An 11,192-nucleotide genomic window follows, 5' to 3' on the forward strand; every position below is an offset into this window, starting at 1 on the left:
GAACGTTAATTCACTCATTAAATCTTTAAAAAAAATGTATATTTAGCTGTACCTTCATGCTTATTTATTTTTGTAGTGATTTGTTACGCTAACTATAATGTATTAAAATCCAACAGGGCGATGAAGGGTAATGCCGCTCCCGTTCGCTGATGTGTATGACTAAGGTGGCCAGAATTCCCCCCCCCCCTCCAAAAAAATGTTATATAGTATTAAGCATACTGTTGCCTAAAATTAAAAAAAAAATTTGCTTATTACAAAGAACAGAAATACAATAATAAAAAGATATTAAAAAGAAAGGTACCTCAAATTTCAGTGGACTCATGCATATAGAATAATACATTTAGTCTATTACTACCAATAATTAAACCTAATAGTCGAAGGGGGGGGGCGGGTTAGTGGCGACAGATATCACCAACGAATTTTTAAGGGGTATGTAGGGAGTAGTCTTTAGGGGTTCCGTTTGGGGGGAGGGGGGTTACGTCATCGCTCTTGGATGGCCCCGTTATTTCGAGTGTTTTCAGCAGGGCTGCGGAGTCGGAGGAAAAATGGTCGACTCGGACTCCTGGATTTTGAAACGTCCAACACCGGCTCTTTTATTTTTCCAACCCTCCCCCTCTCTCATGGGAAGGGGGAAAACCCCTAAACAGATTGAAATATTATTTTTTTTAATAAAATTTCCGCGTTGTATTTAATTGTAAACCTAAAATGTATGCAACGTTAGACATTCAATTTGAAAATCATATTATCCAACAGTTGCGATTTCTAAAGTGAGAACTTAAAAATCTCATTTAAAAAAAAAGATAGGATTAATTTTCTTCCGTTTAATGATCAAATCCTGTGCTTTCAATTTTTGAAAGTTGTAACTTGAGAGATTTTTTTTTGCCGAGTCAAAAACCTTTTTTAAGAGGAGGCCCCCCCCCCTTTCCAGGGGACACCCATCTGGTGGGTAACACCTCAACTTAATATCAGTTTATAAAAATTGAAATACTTGAACTCTGAAAAGTTTCCCCAATAATAAATCTTAAATTTAATCTTAAAAAATTTCAACGAAAATATTGCACTATATTGCGGGGAGAGGTCGGGTACATGTATTTCTGGAGCAAATCTTACCCAAAATGCGACGGTATACAGCTTTGTACATATAGCTTTTACTCTACCTACATTTCTTGACTAAATTTATTTTAATTTTATTGGCAGCTTTAGAATTTTAAAAAGATTTTAGGATTAACTACAATTATTCTGTGTTGTAAACAATAAATCATGTACTGATTTTACTTTGAAATTTTTAGTGATAACCAATCTTTCTTAGATAAAGTCTTTAGATTTAAAAAAATATATATTTTATCTGATCTTTTGGATTTGCGCTTTCGTGACAACACTTGAATTTACGAAGCACCCTCAGAAGTTTCCCGACTTGCTCAAACGATTCATAAATTCCTTTTACTATTTTATAACAGATCGTGGTAAAAAGTAGATTTATTTTTATTTGAAAGTGATTACTTAGCAAACGGTTTTGTTGCCTAACATTTTCTGCTATCAGTTAAATAAAGTTCAAAAATAAGCAAATTAGTAGTCGGCGTTATAGTAAGCTCGATAAAAAATAAAGCCAGCTGGTTGCGACAATGACAATTATTTTCTTACTAGTAGGCCTTTATACATGTAATCCAATTAGTTGGTAGTCAGTTTTTGAAAAAAACGCAAGGTGAGTCGGTGAAAATTAAAGAAAAGAAAGAAACCCGGAGTTGGCATGTTTTCGAACGACTCAGACTCCTTTACCCCAAAATCTGTCACTCAGACTCCACAGCCCTGGTTTTCAGAGTGTTGGGAAAGGGGATTTACTAAATGCAAACTTTATATGAAAAACAAAACCGCCCACCCATGTGTACGATACAAACATTGATTTTTCAAAGCCTGGAAGGGCAATTGACTCCCCCTAATCCCCCCCCCCTTTATAACGGGCTTGCTTTTGGAGATGATTGGTGCCCCTGAATGAACAGGAAAGAGGAAAATTAAACTCTTGACAGTTAGAGCGTCGAATACTATTGATTGGCGTGCAGCACATGTAGCGATATCACATTATAGCCCATTTAAAAATACCTTTGCCTTTTCTTTTTAAAATTTTAAAGAGATTGCTTTTAGTTCGTAAATGTTGAGCTATTAACTAGTAGCATCCCAGTCCGTAGAATCGGAAGAGCGCCCTCTACTTTTTTCGAACAAAATCAAAAACCGAATTTCAATTTTCAGAGCTAATTTAAAACTCTGCCTACTACACGAATTAATCTTTTTAAGAACGAAACAGAAAGGGAAAAACATCATATATAATGTACTACTTAGTATTTGCAGTAGACAACAATTTGAAAAATGAAATCTGAGCAGAGTATGAAACCATCCCTCTGATACTTGGGGACAGAAATCACTCACGATGTTATCGAATTGTACAATGCACAATTCTATTAGTCTCAATATCTTTTGATAAATTGAGGTAAATTTAATTTTTCTTCTTACAAACTAAATTTAAAAATTTAATTTTTACAAGGCATTTACTAAGTTTGTTTTCTTCCGGGCTGATATGAGCCCATTAAATATATCTGATTAATCTGCATCAATCTCTGGCTGCTTTATATTGAAATAAAGTTAATAATTTAATAGTGTTGGAGATTGTTGCAGTAAAAAAAATCACTCTTGCTGTACACGCTGCTTCTAATTAGTATAACTGGTATGCACAAGATATTAAGTTTTCATAATATACTTTTTAACTTTTTTTGGTGAAACGCTATTGTTGGAGTTTTTTCGCATGGCGAAAAGATCATAAGCCTGTGTACACACTGAGAGCAGATGTTGGTAGCCCGTCATTTAGGGGAGGGGGGGGGAGATAGGGGGCAATTACCCTCCCCTTGGCTCTGAGAAAGTAATGTTTACATATAGTGGGCGTGGTTTCGGTTTTTGATATAATTTGCATTGAGTAGACACCCTTCGACCCCCTCTCCTTTGGGGAAACTATATAATGACGAGCCAGGTTTAGAAACTTTGGACGTTTGCGACCAAATAAAACATCTTCCAAAATGCATTTGCGATATGCTTCTTGACTAACTGTATTCCTGATGAACAAAAACAAGCAATGTTTTTCCACTAGCGCATACCCACCCCCAAACCATTAGATTGGGGTCGTTTATGCAGTTCAACAGTGGAAACTCTGAACAGCACTGAAGCTCCTAGAGACAAGGTTGTGAGCAAAACTTCCTGAAACTTCGGCATCCCTAAAGAAATCCTTATGCAAGGGATGGGATAAAATCGGTGAGTTGCGGCCTGAGCCGAAAATTTTGTGACACGTTTAAAGCTCTATATTCATCCTAAAGGTAGCCAATTTGAAAATTTGTAAATATATTAGACGAAATAATGTATTCATATTTACTTTGGTCGTAATATTTTCATTGGCATTAAAAGTTATGGTGTAGTATGTGTGTCGAAGGTATTTCTTGTCACCCTGTATTTTCAACTGTATGCAATATTTTTTTCTTTTCACAGGTTGAACCAAGATTGTCATCGTGATGTTCTTTCGAATATTTTAAACTGAATGTTATACAACGAACTTACTAAACTTTGTAATTTATTTTAGAAGATTAATAAAAAAAAAACTATTACATGCGTTCGTTTTGATTTCTACTCGAAATTATATGGAAGATTCATTATTCTTAGTGCTCAGTAGCGTAGCCAAGATTTTATTTCGTAGGGGGTCAGATGAAATTTGAATGCACTCTAATTCTACTTTTCTTACGTATACAAACAGGAAAATCGCATGCGAAAAAATGAACATCTAACTTTAGGAATTATATTATGGGGAGGGTTCAGCCTCCATTGGCCCTCCTCTTGATTACGAAACTGTTAGTAGTAAGATTCCTCTACAATGAAAAGTAATTGCTTTGCATATTATTCTTCTGACTGCATATAATTCCACTCCAAAGGAAAGATCACAGTTCGTTTTGAAAAATAGTATCTATAAAACTTTGTAGGAAATTCAATTAAGAATAGTTCTACAGATTTCCATACAATTAGCAATTCCAAATTTTTTACAATTATTTTCCTGAACTACACATATCCTCTCGCTGAAGCATAACGACGAAACTGCAGTTTTTGGATATAATAAGCGGGTTGTGGACATCTACTTGTAGTTCTACATTAGTCCCGGCATGAGGGCGTAACTTACCTTTTTTTTTTCATACCTTTGCTTATTAAACTGATCTTGAAAAAACTTAGGGGATGTCCCTCTAGTTGCAAAGAAAACATTCTTAGGTTGCTCAAAATTTTATGTCGTACTGACTGTGTTTCGTTGTTAAACCATTGTGAACAAAGAAATATCCATATGCAATAAATCAGTTATCACATCCATAGACTGCAGTTTCGTTCTTATTAGAACTTATCAGTCGGGAACAGTGAATAACCGAGCTGGAGGCAGATGTCATCTCCTTGAAGCGGAAAGCGCCAACAAACTGGTAAATAAAGGAAATTTAGCTATCACCAGCAAGCGACCACCTCCAGCTTGGTTATTCATTATTCCAGACTGATGGGCTCTAAGAAGAACGAAACTGCAGTCTCTGGATGTGATAACTGGGATATCTGATATATTACATGTGATTCCGGGGGGGGGGGGCTTAGCCCTGGCTTAGGTGTGGTAACTTACTACTAAAGAAATGAGTTTTACAAGCAGATGGGGGTCCAAGAACTTAAGGTTCAACGGCACTTACTTTACAATTTGTCTTGACAACAGCATCTTCGCAAGCATTAAGTTCTAATCTTTTACAACATTCTTCGAATTTCCAATGTTGTAATTCCTATGAATAAAAAATTCACAATAAAAGGAAATTGGAAAATTATGGTTCTAGGACTTGGAGAATGCAGACGTCAGTCGATACTTAAAACTAAGTAAAAAGTTTGAGCAAAACAAAATGCTTTTTTGGAACATGTTACATATTTTTAAAGCACAAAGAAAAAGAAATCATCAGTAACTTCAAAATCTACCGTATGATTATATTTAAAGTCGAATTTCTGCACTCTTACTACGATCGGACCATTCCCCCCTCCCCACCATGGATTTTATTTAAATCTTTATTGATTTCTAGTACAGGTTCCAGGATGAAATGGTCGCAAGGCGAGATATTTTTGAAAGGGCTCATTTCTTACCAGCCTATTACAGTCAACTTACAGGGCACAATTTCTGGATTTTCGTTCTTTCTGTCGTTTTGACACTTTATTTTGATGCTAATAGCGAAACTGGTATCTGGCTTGCTTGACGAATTACCTCTCACGTTAATAAGTCTCCTTTAATTTCAATAAGACCAAAATAAGATTTTTAAAAAAAATTAAGTTTTTCATTTTTTCCAGTATATAAATCAAAGAAACTAATATTTACAGATTCGTTGGATCTATAAATACATAATTTTGTTAATCTATATTTCTAGTTTGCAACTTTGAAATTTTTTCGACTGTAAAAAATATAAGGAAATTTCTTTTATCAATTTTAGCATCATTAAAGCTGAGAAAAGCCCTGTAAACAGGGTTACCACAACAGTTCAAAAGAATGAATGTTCTTTACTTTTCCAGGTTTTCCAGCTGATTTAAAAAGCATTCTAGGTTAATGAAGGGCGACTTTTTTTTTAAAATACAGTTTATTGTTACGTATTATGAATAATCCTCATTCAATAACCAAAAGAATTTGACTCTAAATTTTGAAAACATTTGATTAAGTTAAAACAAACTTATACCCAAAAATTTCATAACATTTTACAAATGCTTCGAAAAATAAGAAATTTTTAACATTGTTTTTTCACAAAAAAATATTGCACGCATGGCCAAAAAGATATTTTGTTTTCTCAAGCATTTTATTTCACTCAAAGCCTTGATACTTTTACTCTTTTTATCCCATCTCAACATTTTCAATAGCAGAATGACGTTCTTTGAGCAATTTTAGCATGATTGAGCATATTGTTAGGAATCTCATTAGATTCAAGCAAGAAGCGGACTGGCCCATCGGCTCGCGGTTCGATGCGACCTGGAACGCGTTTTGCGTGCTTTCATTTTTTTTTTTTTTTTTTTTGCAGCAATCACGATTGCTTTCACTTGACCGTCCTTGATGTCCGGTTCCTTTTTCAACCCCACCATCCTCTGCAGGCGCGGCTCCTCCGGTCCTGAGCAGTCCCCCGGTAGTCGCTGCTTCTGGTCGGTGGCGTCCATGTCTTAGACACGCACGCTCATGCACACACGCCAACGTACTTACACACAGGTCCACGCACATACACAACTATACACACGTAACCGCCCAAGAGGAGGGACGGGAACCGTTTCTATGTAGAAACAAGCGAATGAGAGGGTCCTGTCGCAACTCGTGATTGCGAAAAACATAATTTGAATTCAAAATTTTAGATTTCAAATTAATTTTGAAAATTCAAAAGTTTTTTTTTTTTGCACTCTCAAGTCTGCTATTCCGCTTTTTTCTTGCTCTCTCAAACCTGGAGCGCCTTCGGTTTTTTGTGCCCTCGAAAAATTTCATTTTATTTGTGCCCTCGAGCACGTACACATTTGTGTTTTTTTTTTTTTTAAATTTTCTTTCGTCCTCCTTGAACCAGTGCGCCTTCGCTTTTTTTTGCTCCTTCGAACCTGTGCAACCTAAGCATATTCTTTATTTTATTACTTTTATTTTATTTTTTTAATTCACCTTTAAACCTGAGCTCCTTCAGTTTTTCTTTTGCGCCCCCTCCCCGCTCTCGAACCTTTTTTTTTTAATTATTAGTTCTATTTTACTTTATGTGCGTCCTTGAAAGTGTGCGCCTCCGTTTTTTTAATGCGATCTTCGGTATTTTTTTCCCGTCCTCGAACCTGGGCTGCTTTGTGTGTGAGTGTGTGTTTTTAAAGCGCCCTCGAACCTGTGCCAGGGTGACGACAGGAACTGTGAAAATAAGTTCCCCGACTTTTCCCTGATTCAGTTCACCAAATTTCCCTGATTTACGTTACTAATGATAATGGTTTTCTTTCGTTGCACTACTTGAAAACCATTGCATATTAACTAAAATGCAGTGTTTAAAACGTTTTAAGCTGTTAATTAAAAATATATTAAGAAAAGATGATCCTTTTGTTTTAGTAAAAATAGTATATTAACTTATCTACAGGGAAATGTTATAGGAAATCTGGAACAAAAACTTACAGTAACCAGTTAGCATAAGAATTCTAAGAAATCATTAAAATCACTCTTAAAGGCATATGAGGCAGTGAGAAGCAAAGGGATTTATAAGTGGTAAAATTAAAAATTTGGAGATAACCAGTACCAATAGTAGGGGAACACCTTAAATAATAAAAACAAATCAATCCTTTTCTTTTTTTTCCTCCTGCGTAAGAAAGGTCTATTTTGTGAACGCGCAGCACCCGCACGGCGATGCTCGTGCTAAGAATTGAAAGGAAATCCGCTAAATAAAAAAATTCTACGTCCGCCCCCCCCCCCCCCTGATGTGAAATGATCAGTTTTCTTCAACTAAAATGCGTACACATCTTTTCAAAAAACCTGTTAGTCTATTTGGAATTAAAAACTATTCGTCAAAACACATAAAAAGATTAACAGTAGTTTTAAAACGCAAAATAACCCTACAACTATTTTGTTCTTCGCTTGACGCGCCAAGCAACCACGCTACCGTAGCCCTGCCCTTTAGCGAGTGAAGCAGGCTTTTTTTTCTGCAATTTAAAATGCTTTGCCAAATAAATACTATAATAAAAAGTTATAAAGAACAATCACAATTGAATAATACAACAAATTAAATTATTTACTTGGAAAAGTAACTATCTTCAACTATAAGAACAAACACAAACGTTGAAGAAATAAAGAAAACAAAACCCCAATAGAAAAATCCTACAAAATCAAATTATGTACTTGAATATCGGAAAAAAAAAAAAAAAAAAAAAACGCATTCAAAAATCAGTTAGCTGACCACAACAGTCCCACAATAGCGTAGCCGACCACGCGTCTGAGCCGTGCGGTATGGTTCCTCACAGCTACCGACATTGTCGACCAGAGCCCCTCTCGACGAGTTAACTTACCCTGTCATCTGTTAGGAATTCATAGAACTAAACTTACCCCGCCATCTATTAGGAATTCATAGAACAAAACAATTAAACATTTAATTTGCAATTACAAATATTTCGGTCAGTCTGATCTAAAAAAAAAAAAAAAAAACCTACAGCCTTCCTCAAAACATGGACAATTCAACATAAAAAGAATTTTTCAATTCGAACCAGTAGTTCCTGAGATTTGCGCGTTCAAACAAAAACTCTTCAGTTTTATATTATTACGGTACGCCTCCGAAACATAGGTTTTACTAGCACGAGGTAGATTAAATATTGGATCTTTAACATTGTTAAAATTATCTTACTTGCATACAAAAAAGGCTCGAAAAATATAATGAGTAATTTCTCGCGAAACAAGAGCTTCGTTCATTAAAAATTGATTTCTAATGCATTAATAGTTCGTTATTGCAGAATTATTCTAACAATGGATGGTTTCAAAAGCAATTGAGTATGGAAATAAAAATTGTTACTTTAAGAATATGTTTTTACCTTATACTATCTATCGAGTTTACTACCAATTTCATTGCATAAATCGAAGGGAAATTTCATAAAACATGAATTAGTAGTATGCAGTGATAAGCAACTCTAATTGCATCAATTTTACCAACTCACGAATTAAAAGGCTGATTGGAAGTACTCTTTTTCAGCCATAAGAAACCTGTATCAACCGAACTGCTACATTTAGAGCCAGGTTAACACGCAGTTCTGCACGGGGCGGATACAGACTACCATTTTGGGGGAGTCATGCTGAAGAATATAGGGTTTAGGGGAACGAAAAATTTCTGAAACAGCTTGGAATGTCAATAAAAAGCACAAAGCCGCCCAAGAAGGAGGTATATAGTTGGGTATAAACATTACGAAAATTTGAATGGAAATATTGTTGCAAATATTACTTTTAAAAATAATTAATACTTAAAACAAAAATATTGCTGCAATCGTTTACATTTTACTCATTATCTGCCTCTGCAGATCCGCGGACCTAGGCACTGCAGATTTAGGGGCACTAATGCAGAGTAATTTTCGTTCTTTTCTTTTTTAGGAAATGAATACTTCGAAAATAGATTTCCTTATAACAGGGGCCGAAAATTTAACCAAGACGCGAGGATCACCTTAGCATCACTCGGGATAATTATTTAAACTTTTTATAGTCAATAAAAGAAAAAGCTATGTATTGCTCAAAATTTCATTACGAGATATTTAAAGCAATTTTATGACCATAAGCAGAATTCAATAGTTAGAAACATAAAATATATGATAAAGCAAAACTCTACATGCATTTAAGAAAATACTTTTTTTATTACTTCTAAATGTAAAATTTACAAATTGTGTTCATAACATCAAGAATAAATAATTTTAAATAAATTGTTTAAACGGGATTTTTTTCTGAAATAATGTACAAAGAATACATTTAACTGTTCCAGCAGCAAAAAGAGTGGTTTACTGCCAGCCAGCTTCAAAATTCTCAAAAAATAACTTATTGCTTCTTAATTTCTTTTCATTTAGCTTGAACAAAAAGTAACAACACATTCAACATAGAATTTAAAAGCAAATAAAAAAATTAAAATCTTCTTATTCTTTCACTATCCAAATAAGCATGAACATTTTCCATCAGGTACATGTGAAACAACTCTATTTTAACATATTTAATTCACTATGTTAAACAGCAGCAAAATTAGCATATAAATCAAGCATTTTAACACGTGAATCAATACACTGCATGGAAAGACAAAACAAATTAATGAAATTGCATCTGTTGTGAGCAACCCATTATTACCAAACAAAGCCAAAAATATTGAAATCAACTTCAAATATTGGAGTTTCAAAAAAATTGACAATGACTAAACTATTTACATAAAGGTGTCCGATGCACTGGAAACCTAGAATGTCACATAAAATTTAGCCACTTTCAAAATCTTTAGTGAACTACTGGCATGTATGCAACTTCAAATTCACATCTAAAGCAACTCTACTCCAAACTACAAGCAGAATATAAAACACTATCTTTACCTGGTATGAAAACATATTACGATAATAAAACAAAGGTCACTTTTATTCCTTCCTTAAACCATCTGAAATTTTGAAAACTGGAAAATGAAAATTGCAATTCACACAAAATTTGGGAAGCGATTTAAACAATTACAGATAACACCGGCTACATTTTGGTTGCAATTAAAGAAATATTCATATATATATTCGGAATATTTTGTACATAAATCCATAGAAATAAAATGCATATAAACACACACACACATGTATATGTACATACCAAAAATACACAGGTGATTATTTATTTAGGTACACCACCACCTCGACGATAATAAAATAAACATATTTGCTTCCTGAACTATAAAAGTAGCAAGTTTAAAAATTGACTTGAAACTTTTCAAGCTAACTGGATAATTATTATTATTATAAGGTGAAAGATGATTGTGCATACTAAAAGTACATGTTTTTACAGAGAGCATGTCCAAGCTGCAGTTACATATTTAGAAGTACAGTAGTTGATGCATGGGAAGAATTTAAAGAATAAGCAACACAAACTGTTCAATGAAATACAATTCAAAAATGGAAGAGGCAATACTTTCTGCTAGTTAGAAAACTATTCATGTACTACAGTGCAGTCCTGATAATCCAAATGTTTACAATCTGCAAGTCAAATAAATCAAAAATAGGGTATGTTTTTAGGAGTAATAAAAAATAAAGTTACAACAAAACTACAGTGGTACTAAGTAAAACAAAATATATTTCTTAAAACTATGGGAAAATTCAAAGTTGCATCATTTGCTGAAAAAATTAATTTTTTTTTTTGTCAGAAGAATGTCTCTTCTTTGAAACTGAATTACTACTGTCTCAGGAAAACGTTCACTTGGTCCACTATGAACAGATGTTCAAAATGCAAAATTTCTATTTTAGAACATTTTTTCTTCCAGATGGTAATTATGAAATTTCACACTTCAAATTCAATTCCTAAATACAATGCAATACTGGTGCTGTCTAGCAATTTTGAAACTTATGTTTTAATTCACATGATGTAAGCTTCCATACATAAGTCATTTAACTACACTCACAGAATCAATTTATACACA

The 11,192-nt window shown here is 34.1% G+C and overlaps 1 long non-coding RNA gene across 1 annotated transcript in view; it reads left to right on the top strand.

Moving 5' to 3' along the window:
* LOC129231761 (uncharacterized) overlaps nt 1–3,633 on the top strand; it is a 39,411-nt gene extending 35,778 nt beyond the window's left edge. Inside the window, exon 3 of the long non-coding RNA XR_008581287.1 lies at nt 3,526–3,633. This is a non-coding gene — a long non-coding RNA (uncharacterized LOC129231761). The remainder of the gene's footprint in view (nt 1–3,525) is intronic.
* The last annotated feature ends 7,559 nt before the right edge of the window (nt 3,634–11,192 follow it).

This window comes from Uloborus diversus, chromosome 10 (assembly GCF_026930045.1).
Source record: "Uloborus diversus isolate 005 chromosome 10, Udiv.v.3.1, whole genome shotgun sequence".
In the NCBI taxonomy this organism is placed as follows: Eukaryota; Metazoa; Arthropoda; class Arachnida; order Araneae; family Uloboridae; genus Uloborus; species Uloborus diversus.